We start from the raw sequence: 14072 nt of genomic DNA, 5'->3' as shown, positions 1-14072 counted from the left end.
ATGCTGGATCCTTAACCCACTGAGCTAGGCCAGGGATCGAACCCACATCTCCATGTATACTAGTTGGATTCATTTCCACTGAGCCACAATGGGAACTCCAAGAGTATAAATCTTTGAAATGAATTATTGGGCTGGACAGAGGAGTGATGGTTATCTTTTATGGAGAAGAGGCAATTATGTCCTTCAGCTTCTCTCTCATACCTCAAGCATCTCAAATTCCCTCACTCATTATATAAACCTCTTAACATCCTAACCTACTCAAACTGCTTGGTCACATATGACAGCAAATATACATGGAAGGAAAATGGGAAAAGAAATGAATGGGCCTGAAATTAGCTCCATGATATCAACTTGGAAAGAAAATCAACATCTCCCTCTACCCATTTTTTTTTGGCTACACCTGTGGCATGCGAAAGTTCCCTACGCCAGGGGTCAAATCTGAGCTGCAGCTGTGACCTACACCAAGGCTGCAACAACGCCAGGTACTTATCTCACTGCATCAGGCCAGGGATTGAACCTGAGCTGCTGCAGAGTCAATGCTGGATTCTTAACCCGCTATGCCACAATGGGAATGTCAAGAAAATCAACATCTTTTAATATGATACTACCTGCTGAATTAGTTAAATCAGAGAATCTTGATTTAAAATAAAAGCAGTATATTTTTTGTTCATCCAAAGTTCAGCCAGCAGGAGGAGGGGGTGCTGGGGGTTTCTGAACTATGTAGTCATTTAGGAACTCTGACTGATGGAGATTCTATCACCTTCAATAGCAAGTTTCCATGGTCACTTTGAGTGTATCTGGTTGGCAAAAGGGTTGACAAAGAGCATGGAAACTATATGGGAGATTTTTTTTTTAATAGCCAGACCAAAGGAAGAAATGTACATCACTTGTACTCTCATTCTTCTACTGAGACCCAGCAGATGATTGCACTTAATTACAGAGGATGCTGGGAAATGTAGTCCCAGCTGCATCAGAAGGAAGAAGAGAAAAGAGGTTTGGTGAATACTTAGCCAATTTTAACAGTGTCTTTCCCAGGATATGATGCTTTATCTGAAAATACACCCAGTTCTTGCATCCTAGGGATGTGAGTTCACATGGTGTATTTATTACAATGAAATTCTACTATGTAACAAATTTGCCTTTCAATTAAATTTACTATAAAATGGACTGCCTATAAAAGGTAAATTTCCATTCTCATTACACACTGGCTTATTCAAGTATGAGTTCAACTACACAAACATATTTTAAATAACTTTAATTCTATTATATTGAATAGTGGTTCTATCTCCACTTGCATTCCTCACTTGTCAAACTTAGTATTTCTAAAACTCAACATTTGTTTTTTTTTAAGTTTTTTGAAGTATAGCTGATTTACAATGTTGTAATAATTTCTGCTGTACAACAGAGTGATTCAGTTATACATATACACATGTCTATTCTTTTTCAGAGTCTTTTCCCACATAGATTATCACAGAATTTTTGCTAGGGGGAGTTCTAGTCGTGGCTCAGCGGAAATGAATCTGACTAGTATCCATGAGGATGCAGGTTTGATCCATGGCATCACTGAGTGGGTTAAGGATCTGGCATTGCCATGAGTGTGGTGTAGGTTGCAGATACGGCTCGGATCTGGCATTGCTGTGGCTGTGGCGTAGGCCAGTGGCTACAGCTCTGATTCAACACCTAGCCTGGGAACCTCCATGTGCCATGGGAGTGGCCCTCAAAAGCCAAAAAAACCCAAAAACCAAAAAACAAACAACTCTGTGCTATAAAGTGTTTCCTTGTTGGCCAATCATTCCATATACCTCAGAGCACATATACCAATCCCAAATCCCTCCCCTTATCTGTTCCCTTTGGTAACCATGGTTTGTTTTCAACATCTATGAGTCTGTTTCTGTTCTGTAAAATAAGTTCATTTATACCTCTTTTTTTAGATTATACATATAAGTAATATCATATGATGCTTGTCTTTCTCTGACTTACTTTACTTGGTATGATAATCTCTAGGTCTACCCTTGTTGCTGCAAATGGCATTATATCATTCTTTTTTTTCTTTTTTTCGTCTTTTTAGGACCACACCCAAGGCATATGGAGATTCCCAGGCTAGGGGTTGAATTGGAGCTGTAAATGCAGGCCTACGCCATAGCCACAGCAACTCGGGATCCGAGCCTCATCTGTGACCTATACCACATCTCACAGCAACACCGGATCCTTAACCCACTGAGTGAGGCCAGGGATCGAACCCCTCATGGGATACCAGTTGGCTTCATTACCCCTGAGCCACAACAAGAACTTCCCATTCTTTTTTAAAATAGCTGGGTAATATTCCACTGTATATATGTACCACATATTTATCCATTCTTGTTGATAGACATTTAGGTTGTTTCCATGTCTTGGCTATTGTATATAGTGCTGCAATGAACAGTGGGATACACGCATCTTTTTGAATTATAGTTTTCTCCTGATAGATGCCCAGGTGTGAGATTGCTGGATCATATGGTAGTTCTATTTTTAGTTTTTTGAGAAAACTTCATATTGTAAAACTCAACATTTCTAAAACCAAACTCATGATCTTCCCCCTCCTTATCTCTTCCTTACTTCCTCAACTCAGAAAAAGATCTCTGGACAACCAGTTATTCAAACCAGATGTTGGCCTTTATATCTGACTCTCAAAACCCCCATTTAATCCATCAACATGTTTTACTTTCAAAATATATCTTGGGAGTTCCCATTGTGGCGCAGTGGTTAACGAATCCAACTAGGAAACATGAGGTTGTGGGTTCGATCCCTGCCCTTGCTCAGTGGGTTAAGGATCCAGCATTGTCGTGAGCTATGGTGTAGGTCGCAGACGCAGCTTGGATTCCGCATTGCTGTGGCTCTGGCACAGGCCGGCAGCTACAGCTCCGATTCGACCCCTAGTCTGGGAACCTCCATATGCCGTGGGAGGGGCCCTAGAAAAAGGCAAAAAGACCAAAAAACAAACAAACAAAAAATCAAAATATATCTTGAACCCATTAATGTCTTCCAATTGTCCCTAATCCCAGCCAAATCCAGTTCTCACCTGTATTGCTATAGTTTAGCTCTCTTTTTATATTTTCTATATTCTTTCTCACATAAGTCAGATAATCTTTTGTAAATCCTTCAGAAGATTTGCATTGTGCTTAGGATAAAATCCAAAATCCTATCCAAAGCCTTTGAGGACCTGCAAGAATCTGGTCCCTGGTTTCATCTCCAATCTCATTTGCCAGCACTTATTTTGCTCAATCTATACTAGCCTTGAAAACGTCAAACTTCTTTCTACCTAAGGCCCTTCCCACTTTGCATTTCCTCTGTCCAGGAAATGTTTATTTGGTTTTGTTTTTCAATCACGAAGTACATTTTCTTTTCCCTTTGAAATATATTTTCATTTAGAAGAATGCGATTGATGCATATGACTCGAGTACCAAGGCCAAGGTGGGTGGTGATTATCCCAACTATCCCCCTCTATATGGAGGGGAGGGGCTTTTCTCTCTAGCTCACTCATGACACAGAAGCCTTTCAGAAGTCCTGGACTGATCTTTGTCTTCTGCACAAGGCCTGCTACAGACCAATACCAAGGCCAATAAGGGTCAACAAATGCCCAAAGAACAAAATACAGAGTTCAAATTTACTTATATCACAGAATTTAGATTTTCACATAATTTCTGACTCCTAAAATTCTTCCTTATTTTTCAGCCAAACATTTAAAACTATATTGCAATGATTTTAATCCAGAGTTTTAGATATTCTGTACCAGAAGAGATTATACACCAACATCTAGTCCACTATTTTGCCAGAAACAGAAGATCTTCTAAAGCATACTTTCTACTTCTCTCCAGCTGGTTAGTTCCTATTAACCTTTTAGAGTTTCAGCGTAAAATGTCACAAGTTTTCCTTGATTCGCATTTGCCAATCTAAATTAGCTTCTTACTATTTTCTCTCTTGTAATAAGCTTCTTTCTTTTTGTAACCTTTATCATAGCTTTCAATTATACTTTATTTTTGTGTTATCTGCTCCTTTCATGTTCCTGTAAGCTTTAGGAGGACAGAAGTCTTGTCTGTTGTGACAATTACTGAATAGAAAGCCTAGTGTAGTATTAGGACACAGTAGATGCATGAGAAAACTTAAATACTTATTAAGGAAAAGAATGAATAGATGCAATTTAAATGTAATCATATTGAATTAGAATAGTCTTAAATTCTAAGTGGCCAATAGATTTTTGCAATATTAAACAACCTTTAAATATTGATTGCCTTCAAAAATTATGTAGTTTATATAAGATTAAAGAGGTAGTAAAGCAGAGACTCTGGAACCAGACCGCCTGGATTCAAATTTCTGATCTGTCAGTTATTAACCAAGTGGCCTTTGTTAGAGACTTAAACATTCTGTGCCTGTCTTCTCATCTGTACAATCAGGTCAATAAGAATACTTCACGATGTTAAGGTGATGATTAAATGCTAATCATGCCAGGCATCCAAGGAAGAAAGATGTGACCGTTGTGGCTATTATCATTACAGAGTTAATGTTAACCAATGGTCCCTTTAAACGCACAAAAAAAGAGTTTTACAAAATTAGAAGGGGAAAATAAGCAGGAGCAACAACCTGTAGAAAGGGCCTTGGGTTGTGGATGGGCCAACAGAAGGCAAAAGCACCACAGAGAAATCCGAGAAGGAGACAGGGAGAAGCGGGCTGGGTGGGTGCCCAGTGCCAGTGCACAGGCATGACTGACAGCAGTTGGGAGAGAAGGGGCTGCCGGAGAGAGCCTGCGACAAGCCTGCTGTCTCCTTGTGCCACATGCTGACATCATTTAAGTTTGCTCGAGCCATCCACCTACTCTCTGTCTTTGGATTTGATTTTGGGCTCAGTTCATCGAAAATAGTTGGGAACCTCAGCCAGCATGCAAGACTGAATGTGCACCTTTGACAGCAGCAAGTATCTCTGGGTGTTAAAGGAAAGTTCTGTCTCTTATAGCAGTTCCCTTGACAAATGCTATACACTACTCGTGATTCTGTTTTTCAAGAGAGAAAGTACTAGATCTTTCCCCTATTTTCTCCTGTTTTCCTTCTTTTTTTAAAAAAACTATATTCCCCTCTGAATACTGAGAATATATTACACAATCTCCTCTCTTGTACCCATTCCCCACTCCCCAGATCCTGGATCCATCTAAAACCAAGGCATTTGAGCTTGAATTTGTGATACTGAGGTGACTATAGGTCTGATTATTGTTATTATTTTTGCTTTTTAGGGCTGCACCTGTGGCTTATGGAAGTTCCAAGGCTAGGGGTCCAATCAGAGCTGCAGCTGCTGGCCTAAGCCACAGTCACAGCAATGCCAGATCCAAGCCATGTCTGTGACCTACATCACAGCCACAGCAATGCCGGATCGTTAACCCACTAAGTAAGGCCAGGCATCGAACCATGTCCTCATGGATACTAGTCATCATGGAAACTCCTGATTATTTTATAAGAAATAAAGTTTTACCCTTTTCTCTAGATATGAAACTATTTCTCTTTTGGTTACCCCTGGGACCATCTACTCATGGCCTTCCATGAAAAATTTATATTAAGATGAATTTAATTAAATCATCCATATTAAGAGTCTATGTCAATCCTGAGATGAATAAAAATGAAATAGGTCCAAAGAAAGAGTCTGTCTATAGCAACACACTGAATAGCTAGGTTGGTGTCTTGTGGCAAGCTTTCATTTGGTTCTACCATATTTTCATTGCTCAGTGCCAGAAAAAAAGAATATCAGATTGTCCTTTCTTTAAAACAGGTGAATTCATTCTATTCTCAGGGGAAAAAAAAATTTGATAGTCAGGTTTAACTTCTTTGACTTCCTAATCATAATATGTGAATCTTAAAGTCGGTTGTTGTTCTTCTTTGGCCAAAAAATTAGGTATTTTATGGGATTCAGATTTTTGTCTAAATCTTTGACTGCAATATTCTCATGTATTGTTATCTTAAGAAGGTGTTCATGTTCATTTTGGTAAATGTATTCTTCTCTTTCCCCAGTGATTTATGTTATCTAAAGCATTCTTTTTAGAGTAAATAATGTTTGATAGGTAGCATATGGCACAACTGAAAGAAACCACAATCCTGTGAAAATAAAACAGAATTAAATAATATTTATTTCAAATTATCTATAACTTCTTGATAGCTATGAAGTAGAAAATCTTTTTTTTTTTTTGTCTTTTTAGGGTCGCACCCAGGTTAAGGGTCACATTGGAGCTGGTGCTGCCGGCCTACACCAGAGCCACAGCAGTACCAGATTTGAGCCGCGTCTGCAACCTACACCACAGCTCACAGCAACACCAGATCCTTTACCCAGTGAGCAAGGTCAGGGATCGAACCCGCAACCTCGTGGTTCCTAGTCGGATTCGTTTCCACAGCGCCACGGTGGGAACTCCTGAACTAGGAAAATCTTAAAAATTTTATGTGTCCTCTGAACTCCAGAAATTCAGCTTACTCATACATGCTAAAATCAGTACCACAGGCTGGATTTTCTTTGTAAACAGAGTATCTCTACTCAAGTTTTATTAACAATTCATAAGCAACTATTGCTTCTGCTATGAGGGAACCCAAACTGATGGCGGTTTACTCATTTGTACTGTGACAAAAGGTTTTGTCTTCTACTTGGACATGCCCATGGCATGTAGAAGTTCCTAGGCCAGGGAGAAAAGTTTTGTCTTTTTCTTTAATTGAAGAAACAATATCAGCCCATGGTAAAAGAAACTGTTTAAAAGGATATTATCAAATAAAAAGTATTAATCAATGAAGGTAAATTTATTAAATGGAAAGGAAGTCTCCTTTCCAAATCAAACTCTCAGCCTTCTCCTCAGAAACTGAGTTAGTGTGGTCCAAGTTAACGTAGTTTTTTGTTTTTTGTTTTGTTTTGTTTTGTTTTTTAAGCGCTGAAACATAAATTTGCCATGCATGTGTGTGGTAGATTGTTGCAGAAAAGGCTCCAAACCAATCAGGTCTCCTGGCATCTCCTGTGTCGTCCACTCTAACACTGACTGTCCATGTGATCTGCTTTGGTCAATGTGACACTGACAAATGTGACACAAGCAGAGGCTTGATAAGCGCTTATGTGTTGGGCCTTGCCTTTTTGGATACCTGAGACAACCATGCTGAGAAAAAGCCAAGGATGAAAAAAACATGTGGAAAGAGATCTTATTCTGAGCTGTCCCACCAGCTGAACGTCAATGCATGAATGAATCCAGAGATAATGGCAGAAGAACCACCCAGACAACTTACAGAAATGTGAGAAATATTGTTGTTGTAAACCAGGAAGTTTTGGGATGGTTTGCTACCTAGCAATGGACAACTGATTCAATGTGCAAGCATGGATATGCAGACATACTGCTGACACTCCTTGCATTCAGCTTATGAAGAATAAAAGAGAATTATGGAAAACATAGATTCTCTATGTGACTATACCTTCATACAGAAAGAAGGAACATAAAGAAGGTCTGTCATTTTGGATCTGGATTAGCAATCTTTTGATTATAAATTGTATTAATTTGAGTGTCTACCCTATTTGAAAAGCCTGTGGCATATACATCTTAACTTCAGGTCTTTCAATACAGTTATTTTTTACCATAGACAACTAAGAAGTTTATGCAAATATGACTTGAAAAAGCCTTTAAAATTCTAAAGTCATTGAATAATAATCTGGAAAATCTCAGAGGTAGAGTTAAGGGAGTGCATCTGGTTACCCAAACATCAAGGAAGAAAGCTGAGCTTCTATCCAAGTCTCAAAGGTCTTAAAAGGTGGAAAATTCACCAATTTATACTTCATGATCCCTGGGATCTCCATGATATGATAGACACCTTTCTTAAAAGCTGAATTCAGACCAAGAAATTCCACTATTTCGCTTTTCTATAAGGAAGAAACCTGGAATGCTATTCAGTGGGACGCATGAGGGGTTTTCTGTTTATTTCCAAAAGTGTTTTCAGAGAGGATTTAAAGCCCAATATTCCCCAGCTAAAATGAATGGGACATGTTAACTGAATAAATATTTAATGAATGACTTCTTTGATCCAGCTGTTACACTAGGCATTGGACCAGGCCCAAGGCATCTACAGAGGAGCAAGGTGGAGTTAAATCCTCCAGAAACTCACAGTGAGAGAAACTGCCTCAAAATGATTATGGTAATAATGGTGAAGATATTTTGTATACTAATGATGCACCACATTGTGCTAAGTTTCTTATATACATTATCCCACTTAAGCCTCACAGTAATTCTATTATATAGACGATATTATCCTCATTTTACACAAGAGACACCTGAGGTACAGGTAACTTGCCAGATATCACAATGTAATAAATAGAGAAGCCAAGATTTAATTCTAACAACATGGCTTCAGAAAACCACATTTTTAATTCCAACGGTAGTGCTCTAGTGAAGGAAATGCTGGAGTTAGAATAAATAACAGCCTCAGTTCCCAGAGGAGGTAGTATATGTGCTGGGTCTTAAAGGATGAATAGGGGTTTTCTTGGCACCATAATTACAAAAGGAATTGATAAATAATTTAGTCATTGTTTCCCACATGTTTAGCTTTTTTCTTTTTTTTTGCTTTTTTAGGGCCGCACTTGTGGCATATGGAGGTTCCCAGGCTAGGGCTCTAATCAGAGCTACAGCTGCCGGCCGCAGCCACAGCAATACCAGACCTGAGCTAAGTCTGCGACCTACTCCACAGCTCATGACCACACCAGATCCTTCATGCACTGAGTGAGGCCAGGGATTGAACCTGCAAACCTTATGGTTCCTAGTCAATTCGTTTCTGCCGTGCCATGACGGGAACTCCTGTTTAGCTTTATTAACTCCTAAAGCACCCTTGACAATAGTTATTAGCCTCATTTCATGGTGAGAAAACTCATATTCAACAAAGGGGAGTGACTTTCTCAGAATGGTCAGTAAGAATTAGTCAGAATTCAACCTGGTCTTGCCTGCCTCCAAAGCCTCTGCCTTTGCCTTTCAGGTAGAAGGGACAAGAGGTGATGAGGCCAGGAGAGGGCATGGCATACTGATGTGATAAAGGGTGTGTGTGCCAAGCTGAGGGAGGTGTGGGGTTTATCTTGCATGTAACAGGGAGGCAGCATGTTCTCCGAGGCAAGAAGTTATGAGATTGAATCTTCAGGCAGAAAACTCCAGAAGACAAAAGTTAGAGCCAGAGAGACCAGTTAGTTAGTCTGAGGCAGTTATAACAGTCCAAACAGCAATGTCAGGTGCCCAAAACTACCATTCTGAAGGTTCTAAGAAGATCCTACCATGTTAGACAATTTTCTTTTTTCCACAAATTTTCCCTCACAAGCACAGGTCTATAATCTGGCTTCTTAAACAATGGCTAGCCTAAAATTTGGTGAAATATTTTATTTTTATTTCTTTATTAAAGAGTTTTTTGTTTGTTTGTTTGTTTTGGTTTTGGTTTTGGTTTGCTGTGGGATCTCCATTCCCAGAACAGGGACTGAACCCCAGGGGCAGTGGTGAAAACATGGAGTCTTAACCACTCGACCACTAGGGAACTCCTTGGCAAAATATTTCAGAATAAAAGGTTTTATGTGAATGATTTTAGAAAGTAAACCAAGTTCCTTGGTCCTATACTGTGTCCAAATTATGTTGTTGCTTAAAATACTCATTCTGGCATAACAGACTTTCTTGTATCACTGGACATTCTGGTAAGACATAACTTATTTATCGCCACTTCCCTTTTAGGAAAGGAGGGGAAGGAGGGAGATTATGGTTTGAATAGGATATACAATATAGAGACAGGACTAGAAGGAAGTTAATGCATTTAGACCATACCAGAACAGGGACTATAAGGAAAATTAGAACTTACAACAAGCTGGGAGTTCCCGTCGTGGCGCAGTGGTTAACGAATCCGACTAGGAACCATGAGGTTGCGTGTTCGATCCCTGCCCTTGCTCAGTGGGTTAACGATCTGGCGTTGCAGTGAGCTGTGGTGTAGGTCACAGACGCGGCTCGGATCCCTCGTTGTTGTGGCTCTGGCATAGGCTGGCAGCTACAGCTCTGATTCGACCCCTAGCCTGGGAACCTCCCATATGCCGCGGGAGTGGCCCAAGAAATGGCAAAAAGACAAAAAAAAAAAAAAAAGAACTTACAACAAGCTAACATGCATGCCAGAGGAAATTCTTTGCCAGCCAAGTGAGCTGATGGAAATGGAGGGTGGAATTGTGAAGAAAAATAGGATCTTTTAGAAAATCTGAGCATTTAGGAGAAAACAGGGGACCTTGGGTATGCTGACAAACATAGGAAACTGGCATGAATTATCAGATGATGGAGATACAGTTCAGGGTTGCCAAGTAAGATTCATGTTCAGAAGAGAATGCTTTCAGAGAAACTGGGTTGGAACTAGCATTCTGTTGACTGTAAGACATTGCTATGAGTTGAACTGTCTGTCCCCAAAATTTATATGGTGAAGTCCTAACTCCAGGGCTGGTATCCTCATAGGGATAAGATGAGGACACACATAACACACGCAGCAGGATGACCATGTGGAACCACAGTGAGAAGACAGCCATCTCCAAGACCAGGAGAGAGGCCTCAGGAGAAACCAAACTGCCAACATCTGACCTTGAACTTCTAGCTTCCAGAATTGTGAGAAAATAAATTTCTGTTATTGAAGCCACACAGTCTGAGGAATTTTATTATAGCAGCCCTAACAAACTACCACAGACATGGAACTGGGGGCAGACATGAGACCCAGTGGGAAAAGTACTGCTCATTTAGGAACCAACTTAGTAAGAAACTTCAATGTGTATTAAATGCTGGTGGGAAGTTCAGTGACGTTAAGGGCAAGGGATAACAGAGGAGGATAGTGTCATGCCTAAAACAGAGGATGAATGAAATTGCACAGAATACTCTGATGAGGTCATTGAACCTGCGCCAAAGTGAGTACCTGAAGCTTCCCGTAACCTGAATGACATGACAGCACACTAAGTTCTCCCACCTCTTCATGCAGTTCGTATGCCAAGATTCCCTCACATGATAATAATGATAGCAGTGATGACGATGATGATGAAGACAAGACCATTTGAACTACATATTACATCGGTATGGGTAGAGAGTGGTACAGGCACAGAAAAGAAAAAGGCTTTTCTTTTTATTCCAGATGAAAGAAATAGCTCCCTCCCACAGATGACAGCAATAAAAAGTCCCCAAGCCAGAGGAATTGATAATGACAAAGGAGTGCCCATTTAATCACAACTATCAGCTACCGCAAGGAATATAATTTTCCCCTCAGCAGTTTGTTTGCCTTTAAGTGGAGCTTCAGAAAGCCTGATGAGCAGTTGGAGATACGTGAATAACATTAAAAAATCTTCACTATCAGAGTTCCCATGTGGCTCAGCGGTTAATGAACCTGACTAGCATCCATGAGGACACAGGTTCAATCCCTGGCCTCGCTCAGTGGGTTAAGGATCTGGCGTTGCTGTGAGCTGTGGTGTAGGTTGCAGATGCGGCTCAGATCTGGGGTTGCTGTGCCTGTGGTGTAGGCTGGTGGCTAGAGCTCCAATTGGACCCCTAGCCTGGGAACCTCCATATGCCACAGATGTGGCCCTAAAAAGACAAAAAGACACACACACAAAAATCTTCACTATCGTTTTTTTTTTTTTTTTTGAATTGCTATTCTCATCTATACATAATTTCCACCATCTCAAAACAAAAGAATTTTTCATGGTGAGGGTTGGGGAAAGAATGAAAAAGGCATAATTGTAAAATGGATCAGTTCTCCAGAGTATTAATTAGATTTGGTTTTTTCCCAGCTAAATGCTATATGGATCCATGAGTTTGTGAAACAGACTATGAATAACTAAGTAAGTATAATATAATTATTCTTTATTCTCCCCAGAGTAGAGGCACTGGCATCTGACATAGCTGTGGCTGAAGTGGCTGAAATGCCCCCAGGATCTAATGGCCCAGCCTTCCTAGCCTAACGTATTTTAAACATATAAGACATTTAAATTTATTTTTATTGCTACCTAAAAAAATTTTTAAAAATTATTTCTAGTGAGTAGCAACAGAGAAATACTATATTTACTTCCTTAAATCAGATCCCCAAACACAAACTGTGAGGCACTCTTTAAATATAGTCTTAACATGAATCCAAGTAGTTAAAAAAAAAAATCGTTGTAAATAGCTGTGGGAAAATTATTTATTACCATGGCTTCCAAAGAATGAAGATGAGCTCTAAGTTTATTCTCGAACACAGATAAACATAAATCATAACAACAGGATAAAAGGTAACTGTCAAAACACTTTAGAAAGTTAAATGAAATATGGAAACGTTCACTTATGAGCATAGCCACATGTGTTTTAGTTTTCAGAGACTGCTGAGAGGGAATGAACTGCAGGGGAAAAGAAGACTTAAAAGTTGAAGAGGAGAGAAACCACTAGTTCAAACAGCAGTTCTGAAGTGTCCTTTTGTGTTGCTATTTCTACGTGGAGAGCTCTAACGATATTGTATCAAGTCGGGGATGCCTGTAAGGGCACAATGCTTTATTACAGTTTATTATTTCCTTTTCTAAAAAAGAGATGCCCATATAAAATCAACTTTTGTATCTTATCTTTTTTCTTTGGAGTAAGAAAATTTAGTGATTTATCAGTCCATGATACAATATCCAGGTTTACCCAACAAGTTAATTCTAAAATGTTTATATTTTGTTGCTGTTGTTGGTTTGGTCATCTCACAGCATATGGAGTTCCCTGGTCAGGGATCAGATCCAAGCCAAGTCGTGATCTACGCCGCGGCTGTGGTAATGCCAGATCCTTAACCCACTGTGCCAGGCCAGGGATCAAACCTGCGTTCCAGGGCTGCAGAGACGCCACTGATCCTGTTGCACCACAGCAGGAACTTTTAAAATATTGATATGGTTTTCTCCTTAATAAACGGAAAGAAAATGACAGGGCAGAAGCAGGTATGATGACAGGATAAAATGGCAGAAGTAAATAAAGGATAAAAATGCATTCCAGCTGACTAGCAACAGCCAGAAAAGCAGTTTTCTAAATGTGGAAGTGCCTGATGCCTGGGCATCTGGAGCTCTGGCCTGTTTCTCCACCTGTTATCAACGGTTTCAGAGCATGTTTAACATTCACCTGTTTCCTGCTCATTCCCACAATACATGATTTGTGGGCACCGGGATCAAATTGTATTGTTTCTGTTTGGGAGAAAACAAAACAATGCCCCAAATCTCAGCCACATTGAGGATTATAAATGTTAACAGATACCTCAAAGGAAAAATGAGGCAACTATTTTGATTTTTAAAAACCTCACTATCAGTTTATTAATTATCACATCACTATAGCCTGTAACAAAATTAACATTTCCCTGGCAGAAGACTATGACACTTTAAACAAAAGATTCCAAGTTGTGGTTGCCGGTGTGCAGAGGTCTTGATAGGAAAGGAACATGTGATGTGGTTCCATTAAAAATGAACCCTTTCCATGGTGCACATAAGGGCACGTATTTGAGATTCATGGAGTCAACAAAAGCCTCTGTGTGGCCTCATTGCTAATTCAAAAAATGCCTCTACTGAAGATATTACATTCTTGTTTATACACAGCAACAGTAGCCAGAAAGAAATAGCAAAGAGCATGAAGAAATTAGAGGTAAATTGCTTTTAATACAAATGTTCTTTATAGTTTAGCTCTAGTGTGAAAGTTATTTTCAAACAGTTAAATTCAAATCCACAGTTACAAATATGGAGATCTTAGAGGGAAAAATATTGAATCTCTAGATAAATGAATTTACCACTATCTTATTAAAAATGTGATTTGTGAGAGGCAAGATCAAATTGCATTAATCCACTTTGGGAGAGTGGATAACTGTCCATCACAGTATATAGGTAACTGAGCTGGAGCAGAGCTAAGGGTTTTCTGAGGCAGGTAGTTACCACAGTGACATCTAGTTGATGGTGGCTACCTCTCTAGCATGGGATAGGAAGACAATTTTGGTGTGAAAGAGGAAGATGCTAGGGTAGAACTTTGCTTTTAGCCACTAGGATCTTCATCTTACTCTTTTTTTCCCCCTTCC

General features: G+C 39.6%; 1 protein-coding gene across 7 annotated transcripts in view; it reads right to left on the bottom strand.

The window, feature by feature from the left end:
- Nucleotides 1-14072, bottom strand: part of RABGAP1L (RAB GTPase activating protein 1 like) — a 651588-nt gene that overhangs the window by 119256 nt on the left and 518260 nt on the right. The gene's annotated exons all lie outside the window — the stretch shown is intronic.

This window comes from Phacochoerus africanus, chromosome 11 (genome assembly GCF_016906955.1).
Source record: "Phacochoerus africanus isolate WHEZ1 chromosome 11, ROS_Pafr_v1, whole genome shotgun sequence".
Lineage (NCBI taxonomy): Eukaryota > Metazoa > Chordata > Mammalia > Artiodactyla > Suidae > Phacochoerus > Phacochoerus africanus.
This window is presented reverse-complemented; position numbering and strand designations above follow the sequence as displayed.